Source organism: Ambystoma mexicanum, chromosome 9 (assembly GCF_040938575.1).
Source record: "Ambystoma mexicanum isolate Mex_15411 chromosome 9, UKY_AmexF1_1, whole genome shotgun sequence".
In the NCBI taxonomy this organism is placed as follows: domain Eukaryota; kingdom Metazoa; phylum Chordata; class Amphibia; order Caudata; family Ambystomatidae; genus Ambystoma; species Ambystoma mexicanum.
Genome location: NC_090931.1, coordinates 345,633,671 through 345,649,377, shown reverse-complemented (window position 1 = coordinate 345,649,377; position 15,707 = coordinate 345,633,671).

The following is a 15,707-nucleotide window of genomic DNA, read 5'->3' as shown; positions in this document are numbered from 1 at the left end:
AACAGGAGAGAGACATGGGGCATGAGCGGAGGGTGGGGAGCAACAGCAGGGAGACACAGGGCATGACCAGGGGGTGGGGGGTAACAGGAGAGAGACATGGGGCATGAGCTGGGTTTGGGGGACAACAGCAGGGAGACACGGGGCATGAAAGGGGTGGGGGCAACAGCAGGGAGACACAGGGCATGAGCGGGGGGTGGGGGGAACAGGAGGGAGACACATGGGCATGTGAGGGGTGTGGGGGGTAACAGGAGAGAGGCACGGTGCATGAGCGGGGGGTGGGAGGCAACAGCAGGGAGATACGGGCATGAGCGGGGGGTGGGGGGCAACAGCAGGGAGACACGGGGCATGACCGGGGGTGGGGGATAACAGGAGAGAGACACGGGGCATGAGCGGGGGGTGGGGGGGAACAGCAGGGAGGCAAGGGGCATGAACGGGGGGTGGAGGGTAACAGGAGAGAGACACGGGGTATGAGCGGGGGTTGGGGGGCAACAGCAGGGAGACACAGGGCATGACAGGGGGTGGGGGGCAACAGCAGGGAGACATGGGGCATGAGAGGGGGTGGGGGTAACAGGAGAGAGACACGGGGCATGAGAGTGGGGTGTGGGGTAACAGGAGAGAGACACGGGGCATGAGCGGTGGTGGGGGGTAACAGCAGGGAGACACGGGGCATGAGCGGAGGGTGGGGGGCAACAGCAGGGAGACACGGGGCATGAGAGGGGTGTGGGGCGTAACAGGAGAGAGACACGGGGCATAGGCTGGGGGTGGGGGCAACAGGAGAGAGACACGGGGCATGACCGGCGGTGGGGGGTAACAGGAGAGAGACACAGGGCATGAGCAGGGGGTGGGGGGCAACAGGAGAGAGACACAGGGCATGAGCATGGGGTGGGGAGTAACAGGAGAGAGACACGGGGCATGAGCGGGGGTTGGGGGGTAACAGGAGAGAGACACGGGACATGAGCGGGGGTTGGGGGTAACAGGAGAGAGACACGGGGCATGAGCAGGGGGTGGGGGTAACGGTAGAGAGACACAGGTCATGAGCAGGGAGTGGGGGCAACAGCAGGGAGACACGGGGCATGAGCGGGGGGCAACAGCAGGGAGACACGGGGCATGACGGGGGGGTGGGGGGAACAGGAGAGAGACACAGGGCATGAGCTGGGTTTGGGGGGCAACAGCAGGGAGACACGGGGCATGAAAGGGGTGGGGGCAACAGCAGGGAGACACAGGGCATGAGCGGGTGGTGGGGGGAACATGAGGGAGACACATGGGCATGAGAGGGGGGTGGGGGGTAACAGGAGAGAGGCACGGTGCATGAGCGGGGGGTGGGAGGCAACAGCAGGGAGATACGGGCATGGGTGGGGGGCAACAGCAGGGAGACACGGGGCATGACCGGGGGTGGGGGATAACAGGAGAGAGACACGGGGCATGAGCGGGGGGTGGGGGGGAACAGCAGGGAGGCAAGGGGCATGAACGGGGGGTGGAGGGTAACAGGAGAGAGACACGGGGCATGAGCGGGGGTTGGGGGGCAACAGCAGGGAGACACAGGGCATGACAGGGGGTGGGGGGCAACAGCAGGGAGACATGGGGCATGAGAGGGGGTGGGGGTAACAGGAGAGAGACACGGGGCATGAGAGTGGCGTGTGGGGTAACAGGAGAGAGACACGGGGCATGAGCGGGGGGTGGGGGGCAAAAGCAGGGAGACACGGGGCATGAGCGGAGGGTGGGGGGCAACAGCAGGGAGAACCAGGGCATGAGCAGGGGGTGGGGAGCAACAGGAGAGAGACACAGGGCATGAGCGGGGGGTGGGGAGTAACAGGAGAGAGACACGGGGCATGAGCGGGGGTTGGGGGGTAACAGGAGAGAGACACGGGGCCTGAGCGGGGGTTGGGGGTAACAGGAGAGAGACACGGGGCATGAGCAGGGGGTGGGGGCAACGGTAGAGAGACACGGGTCATGAGCAGGGTGTGGGGGCAACAGCAGGGAGACACGGGGCATGAGGTGGGGTGGGGGGCAACAGCAGGGAGACACGGGGCATGACCGCGGGGTGGGGGGAACAGGAGAGAGACACGGGGCATGAGCGGGGGTGGGGGGCAACAGCAGGGAGACACGGGGCATGACCGGGGGTGTGGGGCAACAGGAGAGAGACACGGGGCATGATAGGGGTGTGGGGGACAACAAGAGAGAGACACAGGGCATGAGCGGGGGTGGGGGGCGACAGCAGGGAGACACGGGGCATGACCGGGGGTGTGGGGCAACAGGAGAGAGACACGGGGCATGATAGGGGTGTGGGGGGTAACAGGAGAGAGACATGGGGCATGAGCGGAGGGTGGGGAGCAACAGCAGGGAGACACAGGGCATGACCAGGGGGTGGGGGGTAACAGGAGAGAGACACGGGGCATGAGCTGGGTTTGGGGGGCAACAGCAGGGAGACACGGGGCATGAAAGGGGTGGGGGCAACAGCAGGGAGACACAGGGCATGAGCGGGGGGTGGGGGAAACAGGAGGGAGACACATGGGCATGAGAGGGGGTGGGGGGTAACAGGAGAGAGGCACGGTGCATGAGCGGGGGGTGGGAGGCAACAGCAGGGAGATACGGGCATGAACGGGGGGTGGGGGGCAACAGCAGGGAGACACGGGGCATGACCGGGGGTGGGGTATAACAGGAGAGAGACACGTGGCATGAGCGGGGGGTGGGGGGGAACAGCATGGAGGCAAGGGGCATGAACGGGGGGTGGTGGGTAACAGGAGAGAGACACGGGGCATGAGCGGGGGTTGGGGGCAACAGCAGGGAGACACAGAGCATGACAGGGGGTGGGGGGCAACAGCAGGGAGACACAGGGCATTAGAGAGGGGTGGGGGGTAACAGGAGAGAGGCACGGTGCATGAGCGGGGGTGGGGGGCAACAGCAGGGAGGCAAGGGGCATGACCATGGGTGGGGGTAACAGTGGAGAGACATGGGGCATGAGAGGGGGTTGGGGGGGTAACAGAATAGAGAGACACGGGGCATGAGATGGGGTTGGGGGGTAACAGGATAGAGAGACACAGGGCATGAGCGGGGGGTGGGGGCAACATCGGGGAGACACGGGGCATGAGCGGGAGGTGGGGGGCAACAGGGGAGACACAAGGCATGAGCGGGGGTGGGGGGGAGCATGGGAGACCAGAGGCATGAGCAGGGGGTGGGGGGAACAGGAGAGAGACACAGGGCATGAGTGGGGCAACAGCAGGGAGACTCAGGGCATGACCGGGGGTGGGGGGTAACAGGAGAGAGACACTGGGCATGAGCGGGGTTGGGGGGCAACAGCAGGGAGATATGGGGCATGACCGGGGGGTGGGGGGCAACAGGAAAGAGACATGGGGCATGAGAGGGGGGTGGGGGGTAACAGGAGAGAGACACGGGGCATGAGCGTGGGGTGGGGGCAACAGCAGGGAGACACAGGGCATAACCAGAGGGGTGGGGGGGTAACAGGAGAGAGACACGGGGCATGACCGGGGGGGTGGGGGATAACAGGAGAGGGACACGGGGCATGAGAGGGGGATGGGGGTAACAGGAGAGAGACACGGGGAATGAGAGGGGGGTGGGGGGCAACAGCAGGGAGACACAGGACATGAGCGGGGTGTCAGGGAACACGAGGGAGACACGGGGCATGAGAGGGGGTAACAGGAGAGAGACATGGGGCATGAGCGGGGGGGAGGGGGGCAAGAGCAGGGAGACACGTGCATGAGCGGGGGGTGGGGCGCAACAGCAGGGAGACACGTGGCATGACCGGGGGTGGGGGGCAACAGGGGAGAGACACGGGGCATGAGACGGGGTGGGGGTAACAGGAGAGAGACATGGGGCAAGAGAGGGGGTGGGGGTAACAGGAGAAAGACACGGGGCATGAGAGGGGGGTGTGGGTTAACAGGAGAGAGACACGGGGCATGAGCGGGGGGTGGGGGGCAACAGCAGGGAGACACGAGGCATGAGAGGGGGCTGGGGCGTAACAGGAGAGAGACACGGGGCATAGGCTGGGGGTGGGGGCAACAGGAGAGAGACACGGGGCATGACCGGCGGTGGGGGGTAACAGGAGAGAGACACAGGGCATGAGCAGGGGGTGGGGGGCAACAGGAGAGAGGCACAGGGCATGAGCGGGGGTTGGGGGGTAACAGGAGAGAGACACGGGACATGAGCGGGGGTTGGGGGGTAACAGGAGAGAGACACGGGGCATGAGCGGGGGTTGGGGGGTAACAGGAGAGAGACATGGGGCATGAGCAGGGGTGGGAGCAACAGCAGGGAGACACGGGGCATGAGCAGGGGTGGGGGGCAACAGCAGGGAGACACAGGGCATGACCGGGGGGTGGGGGGAACAGGAGAGAGACACAGGGAGTGAGCGGGGGTGGGGGGCAACAGTAGGGAGACACGGGGCATGAACAGGGGGGTGGGGGACAACAAGAGAGAGACACAGGGCATGAGCTGGGGGTGGGGGGCAACAGCAGGTAGACATGGGGCATGACCAGGGGGGTGGGGGACAACAAGAGAGAGACACAGGGCATGACCGGGGGGTGTGGGGCAACAGGAGGGAGACACGGGGCATGAGAGGGGCGTGGGGGTAACAGGAGAGAGACACAGGACATGAGCGGGGGGTGGGGGCAACAGCAGGGAGACACGGGGCATGAGCGGGGGGTGGGGGCAACGGCAGGGAGAAACGGGGCATGAGCAGGGGGTGGGGGCAAGAGCTGGGAGACACGGGGCATGAGCGGGGGTGGGGCAACAGCAGGGAGACACGGGGCATGACCGGGGGGTGGGGGGCAATAGGAGAGAGACACGGAGCATGAGCGGGGGGTGGGGGGCAACAGCAGGGAGACACAGGGCATGAGCGGTGGGTGGGGGGGCAACAGCAGGGAGAAACGGGGCATGACCGTGGGTGGGGGTAACAGGAGAGAGACACGGGTCATGAGCAGGGGGTGGGGGCAACAGGAGGGAGACACGGGGCATGAGAGGGGTTTGGGGGGTAACAGGAGAGAGCACAGGGCATGAGCGGGGGCAACAGCGGGGAGAAACGGGGCATGAGCAGGGGTGGGGGGGAACAGGGGAGACCCGAGGCATGAGCGGGGGGTGGGGGGAACAGGAGAGAGACATGGGGCATGAGCGGGGCAACAGCCGGGAGACCCGGGGCATGAGCGGAAGTGGGGGGTAACAGGAGAGAGACACTGGGCATGAGCGGGGGTGGGGGGCAACACAGGGAGACACGGGGCATGACCGGGGGTGGGGGGCAACAGGAGAGAGACATGGGGCATGAGCAGGGGGTGGGAGCAACAGCAGGGAGACACGGGGCATGAGCGGTGGGTGGGGGCAACAGCAGGGAGACACGGGGCATGACCGGGGGGTGGGGGGAACAGGAGAGAGACACAGGGAGTGAGCGGGGGTGGGGGGCAACAGTAGGGAGACACGGGGCATGACCAGGGGGGTGGGGGACAACAAGAGAGAGACACAGGGCATGAGCGGGGGGTGGGGGGCAACAGCAGGGAGAAACGGGGCATGAGCGGGTGGTGGGGGGCAACAGCAGGGAGACAAGGGGCATGACCAGGGGGGTGGGGGAAACAGCAGGGAGACACGGGGCATGAGCAGGGGGTGGGGGCAACAGCAGGGAGAAACGGGGCATGAGCGAGGGGTGGGGGCAAGAGCAGGGAGACACGGGGCATGAGCGGGGGTGGGGGCAACAGCAGGGAGACACGGGGCATGACCGGGGGGTGTGGGGCAATAGGAGAGAGACATGGAGCATGAGCGGGGGGTGGGGGGCAACAGCAGGGAGACACAGGGCATGAGCGGTGGGTGGGGGGCAACAGCAGGGAGAAACGGGGCATGACCGTGGGTGGGGGTAACAGAAGAGAGACACGGGTCATGAGCGGGGGGTGGGGGGCAACAGGAGGGAGACACGGGGCATGAGAGGGGGTTGGGGGTAACAGGAGAGAGACACAGGGCATGAGCCGGGGCGGGGGCAACAGCGGGGAGACACAGGGCATGAGCTGGGGTGGGGGGGAACAGGGGGGACCCGAGGCATGAGCGGGGGGTGGGGGGAACAGGAGAGAGACATGGGGCATGAGCAGGACAACAGCCGGGAGACCCGGGGCATGACCGGGGGTGGGGGGTAACAGGAGAGAGACACTGGGCATGAGCGGGGGTGGGGGGCAACACAGGGAGACACAGGGCATGACCGGGGGGTGGGGGGCAACAGGAAAGAGACATGGGGCATGAGAGGGTGGTGGGGGGTAACAGGAGAGAGACACAGGGCATGAGCGTGGGGTGGGGGCAACAGCAGGGAGACACAGGGCATGACCGGAGGGGTGGGGGGTAACAGGAGAGAGACACGGGGCATGAGCTGGGATGGGAGGCAACAGGAGGGAGACACGGGGCATGACCAGGGGGGTGGGGGGTAACAGGAGAGGGATATGGGGCATGAGAGGGGGGTGGGGGGTAACAGGAGAGAGACACAGGGATTGAGCGGGGGTGGGGGGCAACAGCAGGGAGACAAGGGGCATGAGCGGATATGGGAGGCAACAGGAGGGAGACACGGGGCATGACCAGGGGGGTGGGGGGTAACAGGAGAGGGATACGGGGCATGAGACGGGGGTGGGGGGTAACAGGAGAGAGACACAGGGATTGAGAGGGGGTGGGGGGCAACAGCAGGGAGACAAGGGGCATGAGCGGGGGCGTCGGGGAACACGAGGGAGACACGGGGCATGAGAGGGGGTGGGGGGTAATAGGAGAGAGACATGGGGCATGAGCGGGGGGCGGGGGGTAACAGGAGAGAGACACGGGGCATGAGCGGGGGTTGGGGGTAACAGGAGAGATACACAGGGCATGAGCAGGGGGTGGGGGCAACAGTAGAGAGACACGGAGCATGAGCAGGGTGTGGGGGCAACAGCAGGGAGACACGGGGCATGAGCAGGGGGTGGGGGTCAACAGCAGGGAGACACGGGGCATGACCGGGGTGGGGGGAACAGGAGAGAGACACGGGGCATGAGCGGGGGTGGGGGGCAACAGCAGGGAGACACGGGGCATGACCGGGGGGGTGGGGGACAACAAGAGAGAGACACAGGGCATGAGCGGGGGGTGGGGGGCAACAGCAAGGAGACAAAGGGCATGACCGGGGTGGGGGGAACAGGAGAGAGACACGGGGCATGAGCGGGGGTGGGGGGCAACAGCAGAGAGACACGGGGCATGAGCAGGGGGTGGGGGTCAACAGCAGGGAGACACGGGGCATGACCGGGGTGGGGGGAACAGGAGAGAGACACGGGGCATGAGCGGGGGTGGGGGGCAACAGCAGGGAGACACGGGGCATGACCGGGGGGGTGGGGGACAACAAGAGAGAGACACAGGGCATGAGCGGGGGGTGGGGGGCAACAGCAAGGAGACAAAGGGCATGACCGGGGGGTGTGGGGCAACAGGAGAGAGACACGGGGCATGATAGGGTGGTGGGGGGTAACAGGAGAGAGACATGGGGCATAGCGGAGGGTGGGGGGCAACAGCAGCGAGACACAGGGCATGACTGGGGGTGGGGGGCAACAGCAGGGAGACACGGGGCATGAGAGGGGTGTGGGGCGTAACAGGAGAGAGACACGGGTCATAGGCCGGGGGTGGGGGCAACAGGAGAGAGACACGGGGCATGAGCGGGGGTGGGGGGTAACAGCAGAGAGACACAGGGCATGAGCAGGGGGTGGGGGGCAACAGGAGAGAGACACAGGGCATGAGCAGGGGGTGGGGGGTAACAGGAGAGAGACACGGGGCATGAGCAGGGGGTGGGGGCAACAGTAGAGAGACATGGGGCATGAGCAGGGTGTGGGGGCAACAGCAGGGAGACACGGGGCATGAGCGGGGGGTGGGGGGCAACAGCAGGGAGACACGGGGCATGACTGGGGTGGGGGGAACAGGAGAGAGACACGGGGCATTGGCGGGGGTGGGGGGCAACAGCAGGGAGACACGGGGCATTACCGGGGGGTGGGGGACAACAAGAGAGAGACACAGGGCATGAGCGGGAGGTGGGGGGCAACAGCAGGGAGACACGGGGCATGACCAGGGGTGGGGGGTAACAGGAGAGAGACACGGGGCATGAGCGGGGGTTGGGGGGCAACAGCAGGGAGATACAGGGCATGACCGGGGGTGGGGGGCAACAGGAGAGAGACACAGGGCATGAGCGGGGGTTGGGGGGCAACAGCAGGGAGACACGGGGCATGAGCGGGGGGCAACAGCAGGGAGAAACGGGGCATGACCAGGGGGTGGGGGGTAACAGGAGAGAGACAAGGGGGCATGAGCGGGGCTTGGGGGGCAACAGCAGGGAGACACAGGGCATGACCGGGGGTGGGGGGCAACAGGAGAGAGACACAGGACATGAGCGGGGGTTGGAGTGCAACAGCAGGGAGACACGGGGCATGACCGGGGGCTGTGGGGCAACAGGAGAGAGACACGGGGCATGAGCGGGGGGTGGGGGTCAACAGCAGGGAGACACGAGGCATGACCGGGGTGGGGGGAACAGGAGAGAGACACAGGGCATGAGCGGGGGTGGGGGGCAACAGCAGGGAGACACGGGGCATGACCGGGGGGTGGGGGACAACAAGAGAGAGACACAGGGCATGAGCGGGGGTTGGGGGGCAACAGCAGGGAGACACAGGGCATGACCGGGGGGTGTGGGGCAACAGGAGAGAGACACGGGGCATGATAGGGGGGTGGGGGGTAACAGGAGAGAGACATGGGGCATGAGCGGAGGGTGGGGGGCAACAGCAGGGAGACACAGGGCATGACTAGGGGTGGGGGGCAACAGCAGGGAGACCCGGGGCATGAGAGGGGTGTGGGGCGTAACAGGAGAGAGACACGGGTCATAGGCCGGGGGTGGGGGCAACAGGAGAGAGACACGGGGCATGAGCGGGGGTGGGGGGTAACAGCAGAGAGACACAGGGCATGAGCAGGGGGTGGGGGGCAACAGGAGAGAGACACAGGGCATGAGCAGGGGGTGGGGGGTAACAGGAGAGAGACACGGGGCATGAGCAGGGGGTGGGGGCAACAGTAGAGAGACATGGGGCATGAGCAGGGTGTGGGGGCAACAGCAGGGAGACACGGGGCATGAGCGGGGGGTGGGGGGCAACAGCAGGGAGACACGGGGCATGACTGGGGTGGGGGGAACAGGAGAGAGACACGGGGCATTGGCGGGGGTGGGGGGCAACAGCAGGGAGACACGGGGCATGACCGGGGGAGTGGGGGACAACAAGAGAGAGACACAGGGCATGAGCGGGAGGTGGGGGGCAACAGCAGGGAGACACGGGGCATGACCAGGGAGTGGGGGTAACAGGAGAGAGACACGGGGCATGAGCGGGGGTTGGGGGGCAACAGCAGGGAGATACAGGGCATGACCGGGGGTGGGGGGCAACAGGAGAGAGACACAGGGCATGAGCGGGGGTTGGGGGGCAACAGCAGGGAGACACGGGGCATGAGCGGGGGGCAACAGCAGGGAGAAACGGGGCATGACCAGGGGGTGGGGGGTAACAGGAGAGAGACAAGGGGGCATGAGCAGGGCTTGGGGGGCAACAGCAGGGAGACACAGGGCATGACCGGGGGTGGGGGGCAACAGGAGAGAGACACAGGACATGAGCGGGGGTTGGGGTGCAACAGCAGGGAGACACGGGGCATGACCGGGGGCTGTGGGGCAACAGGAGAGAGACACGGGGCATGAGCGGGGGGTGGGGGTCAACAGCAGGGAGACACGAGGCATGACCGGGGTGGGGGGAACAGGAGAGAGACACAGGGCATGAGCGGGGGTGGGGGGCAACAGCAGGGAGACACGGGGCATGACCGGGGGGTGGGGGACAACAAGAGAGAGACACAGGGCATGAGCGGGGGTTGGGGGGCAACAGCAGGGAGACACAGGGCATGACCGGGGGGTGTGGGGCAACAGGAGAGAGACACGGGGCATGATAGGGGGGCGGGGGGTAACAGGAGAGAGACATGGGGCATGAGCGGAGGGTGGGGGGCAACAGCAGGGAGACACAGGGCATGACTAGGGGTGGGGGGCAACAGCAGGGAGACACGGGGCATGAGAGGGGTGTGGGGTGTAACAGGAGAGAGACACGGGTCATAGGCTGGGGGTGGGGGCAACAGGAGGGAGACACGGGGCATGAGCGGGAGGTGGGGGGAACATGGGAGACACGAGGCATGAGCAGGGGTGGGGGGGAACAGGGGAGACCCGAGGCATGAGCGGGGGGTGGGGGAACAGGAGAGAGACACAGGGCATGAGCGGGGCAACAGCCGGGAGACCCGGGGCATGACCGGGGGTGGGGGGTAACAGGAGAGAGACACTGGGCATGAGTGGGTTGGGGGGCAACAGCAGGGAGACAAGGGGCATGACCGGGGGGTGGGGGGCAACAGGAAAGAGACATGGGGCATGAGAGTGGGGTGGGGGTAACAGGAGGGAGAAACAGGGCATGAGCGTGGGGTGGGGGCAACAGCAGGGAGACACAGGGCATGACCGGAGGGGTGGGGGGTTACAAGAGAGAGACAAGGGACATGAGCAGGGATGGGAGGCAACAGCAGGGAGACACGGGGATTGTCCGGGGTGTTGGGGGGTAACAGGAGAGGGACACGGGGCATGAGAGGGGGTGGGGGTAACAGGAGAGAGACACAGGGATTGAGAGGGGGGTGGGGGGCAACAGCAGGGAGACACGGGGCATGAGTGGGGGCGTCGGGGAACACGAGGGAGACACAGGGCATGAGATGGGGCTAGGGGTAACAGGAGAGAGACATGGGGCATGAGCGGGGGACGGGGGCAACAGCAGGGAGACATGGGGCAGAGCGGGGGATGGGGGGCAAGAGCAGGGAGACACGGGTCATGACCCGGGGGTGGGAGGCAACAGGGGAGAGACACGGGGCATGAGAGGGGGGTGGGGGGTAACAGGAGAGAGACATGGGGCAAGAGAGGGGGTGGGGGTAACAGGAGAGAGACATGGGGCATGAGAGTGGGGTGTGCGGTAACAGGAGAGAGACACGGGGCATGAGCGGGGGGTGGGGGGCAACAGCAGGGAGACACGGAGCATGACCGGGGGGTGGGGGGCAACAGGGGAGAGACACGGGGCATGAGAGGGGGTGGGGGGTAACAGGAGAGAGACATGGGGCAAGAGAGGGGGCGGGGGTAACAGGAGAGAGACACGGGGCATGAGAGTGGGGTGTGCGGTAACAGGAGAGAGACACGGGGCATGAGCGGGGGGTGAGGGGCAACAGCAGGGAGACACGGAGCATGACCGGGGGTGGGGGGCAACAGGGGAGAGACACGGGGCATGAGAGGGGGGTGGGGATAACAGGAGAGAGACATGGGGCAAGAGAGGGGGTGGGGGTAACAGGAGAGAGACACGGGGCATGAGAGTGGGGTGTGCGGTAACAGGAGAGAGACACGGGGCATGAGCGGGGGTGGGGGGCAACAGCAGGGAGACACGGGGCATGAGTGGAGGGTGGGGGGCAACAGCAGGGAGACACGGGGCATGAGAGGGGTGTGGGGCGTAACAGGAGAGAGACACGGGGCATAGGCTGGGGGTTGGGGCAACAGGAGAGAGACACGGGGCATGAGCGGGGGTGGGGGGTAACAGGAGAGAGACAAAGGGCATGAGCAGGGAGTGGGGGGCATCAGGAGAGAGACGCAGGGCATGAGCGGGGGGTGGGGAGTAACAGGAGAGAGACACGGGGCATGAGCGGGGGTTGGGGGTAACAGGAGAAAGACACGGGGCATGAGTGGGGGTTGGGGGTAACACGAGAGAGACACGGGGCATGAGCAGGGGGTGGGGGCAACAGTAGAGAGACACGGGGCATGAGCAGGGTGTGGGGGCAACAGCAGGGAGATACGGGGCAAGAGCGGGGGGTGGGGGGCAACAGCAGGGAGACACGGGGCATGACGGGGGGGTGGGGGGAACAGGAGAGAGACACGGGGCATGAGCGGGGGTGGGGGGAAACAGCAGGGAGACACGGGGCATGACCGGGGGGGTGGGGGACAACAAGAGAGAGACACAGGGCATGAGCGGGGGGTGGGGGGTGACAGCAGGGAGACACGGGGCATGACCGGGGGGTGGGGGGCAACAGGAGAGAGACATGGGGCATGATAGGGGGGTGGGGGGTAACAGGAGAGAGACATGGGCATGAGCGGAGTGTGGGGAGCAACAGCAGGGAGACACAAGGCATGACCAGGTGGTGGGGGTAACAGGAGAGAGACACAGGGCATGAGCAGGGTTTGGGGGGCAACAGCAGGGAGACACGGGGCATGACCGGGGTGGGGGGAACAGGAGGGAGACACAGGGCATGAGAGGGGGGTGGGGGGCAACAGGAGAGAGGCACGGTGCATGAGCGGGAAATGGGAGGCAACAGCAGGGAGACACGGGCATGAGCGGTGGGTGGGGGGCAACAGCAGGGAGACACGGGGCATGACCGGGGGTGGGGGATAACAGGAGAGAGACTTGGGGCATGAGCGGGGGGTGGGGGGCAACAGCAGGGAGGCAATGGGCATGACCGGGGGGTGGGGGGTAACAGGAGAGAGACACGGGGCATGAGCGGTGGTTGGGGGGCAACAGCAGGGAGACACAGGGCATGACAGGGGGTGGGGGGCAACAGCAGGGAGACACAGGGCATGAGCGGGGGGTGGGGGGAACAGGAGGGAGACACAGGGCATGAGAGGGGGGTGGGGGGTAACAGGAGAGAGGCACGGTGCATGAGCGGGGGGTGGGGGGCAACAGCAGGGAGACACGGGCATGAGCAGGGGGTGGGGGGCAACAGCAGGGAGACAGGGGGCATGAGCCGGGGGTAACAGGAGAGAGACATGGGGCATGAGCGGGGCGTGGGGGGCAACAGCAGGGACACAAGGGGCATGATCGGGGGGTGGGGGGCAACAGGAGAGAGACACGGCATGAGAGGGGGTGGGGGGTAACAGGAGAGAGACACAGGGCATGAGCGGGGGCTGGGGGGCAACAGCAGGGAGACACGGGGCATGAGCGGGGGGTGGGGGGCAACAGCAGGGAGAAACGGGGCATGAGCGGGGGTGGGGGCAACAGCAGGGAGACATGGGGCATGACCGGGGGGTGGGGGGCAATAGGAGAGAGACACAGAGCATGAGGGGGGGTGGGGGGCAACAGCAGGGAGACACAGGGTATGAGCGGGGGTGGGGGGCAACAGCAGGGAGAAACGGGGTATGACCGTGGGTGGGGGTAACAGGAGAGAGACACGGGGCATGAGCGGGGGGTGGGGGGCAACAGGATGGAGACAGGGGCATGAGAGGGGTTTGGGGGGTAACAGGAGAGAGACACAGGGCATGAGCGGGGGGTGGGGGGCAACAGCAGGGAGACACAGGGCATGAGCGGGGGTGGGGGGCAACAGCAGGGAGAAACGGGGTATGACCGTGGGTGGGGGTAACAGGAGAGAGACACGGGGCATGAGCGGGGGGTGGGGGGCAACAGGAGGGAGACACGGGGCATGAAAGGGGGTTGGGGGGTAACAGGAGAGAGACACAGGGCATGAGCGGGGGTGGGGGCAACAGCAGGGAGACACGGGGCATGAGCGGGAGGTGGGGCGAACAGGGGAGACACGAGGCATGAGCAGGGGTGGGGGGAACAGGGGAGACCCGAGGCATGAGCGGGGGGTGGGGGGAACAGGAGAGAGACACAGGGCATGAGCGGGGCAACAGCCGGGAGACCCGGGGCATGACCGGGGGTGGGGGGGTAACAGGAGAGAGACACAGGGCATGAGCGGGGGGTGGGGGCAACAGCAGGGAGACACGGGGCATGAGCGGGAGGTGGGGGGAACAGGGGAGACACGAGGCATGAGCAGGGGTGGGAGGGAACAGGGGAGACCTGAGGCATGAGCGGGGGGTGTGGGCAACAGCAGGGAGACACAGGGCATGACCGGGGGTGGGGGGCAACAGGAGAGAGACACAGGACATGAGCGGGGGTTGGGGTGCAACAGCAGGGAGACACGGGGCATGACCGGGGGCTGTGGGGCAGCAGGAGAGAGACAAGGGGCATGAGCGGGGGGTGGGGGTCAACAGCAGGGAGACACGGGGCATGACCGGGGTGGGGGGAACAGGAGAGAGACACAGGGCATGAGCGGGGGTGGGGGGCAACCAACAGCAGGGAGACACGGGGCATGACCGGGGGGGTGGGGGACAACAAGAGAGAGACACAGGGCATGAGCGGGGGGTGGGGGGCAACAGCAGGGAGACACAGGGCATGACCGGGGGGTGTGGGGCAACAGGAGAGAGACACGGGGCATGATAGGAGGGTGGGGGGTAACAGGAGAGAGACATGGGGCATGAGCGGAGGGTGGGGGGCAACAGCAGGGAGACACAGGGCATGACCGGGGGTGGGGGGCAACAGCAGGGAGACACGGGGCATGAGAGGGGTGTGGGGTGTAACAGGAGAGAGACACGGGTCATAGGCTGGGGGTGGGGGCAACAGGAGAGAGACACGGGGCATGAGCGAGGGTGGGGGGTAACAGCAGAGAGACACAGGGCATGAGCAGGGGGTGGGGGGCAACAGGAGAGAGACACAGGGCATGAGCGGGGGGTGGGGGGTAACAGGAGAGAGACACGGGGCATGAGCGGGGGTTGGTGGGTAACAGGAGAGAGACACGGGGCATGAGCGGGGGTTGGGGGTAACAGGAGAGAGACACAGGACATGTGTAGGGGGTGGGGGCAACAGTAGAGAGACACGGGGCATGAGCAGGGAGTGGGGGCAACAAGAGAGAGACACAGGGCATGAGCGGGGGGTGGGGGGCAACAGCAGGGAGACACGGGGCATGACCAGGGGGTGGGTGGTAACAGGAGAGAGACACGGGCATGAGCGGGCGGGGTTTGGGGGGCAACAGCAGGGAGACACAGGGCATGACCGGGCGTGGGGGGCAACAGGAGAGAGACACAGGGCATGAGCGAGGGTTGGGGTGAAACAGCAGGGAGACATGGGGCATGACCGGGGGCTGTGGGGCAACAGGAGAGAGACACGGGGCATGAGAGGGGTTGGGGGGTAACAGGAGAGAGACACAGGGCATGAGCAGGGGGTGGGGGCAACAGCAGGGAGACACGGGGCATGAGCTGGGGGCAACAGCAGGGAGAAACGGGGCATGACCAGGGGGTGGGGGGTAACAGGAGAGAGACACGGGCATGAGCGGGGGTTGGGGGGCAACAGCAGGGAGACACAGGGCATGACCGGGGGTGGGGGCAACAGGAGAGAGACACAGGGCATGAGCGGGGGTTGGGGTGCAACAGCAGGGAGACACAGGGCATGACCGGGGGGTGGGGGGCAACAGGAAAGAGACATGGGGCATGAGAGGGTGGTGGGGGGGTAACAGGAGAGAGACACAGGGCATGAGCGTGGGGTGGGGGCAACAGCAGGGAGACACAGGGCATGACCGGAGGGGTGGGGGGTAACAGGAGAGAGACACGGGGCATGAGCTGGGATGGGAGGCAACAGGAGGGAGACACGGGGCATGACCAGGGGGGTGGGGGGTAACAGGAGAGGGATATGGGGCATGAGAGGGGGGTGGGGGGTAACAGGAGAGAGACACAGGGATTGAGCGGGGGTGGGGGGCAACAGCAGGGAGACAAGGGGCATGAGCGGATATGGGAGGCAACAGGAGGGAGACACGGGGCATGACCAGGGGGGTGGGGGTAACAGGAGAGGGATACGGGGCATGAGACGGGGGTGGGGGGTAACAGGAGA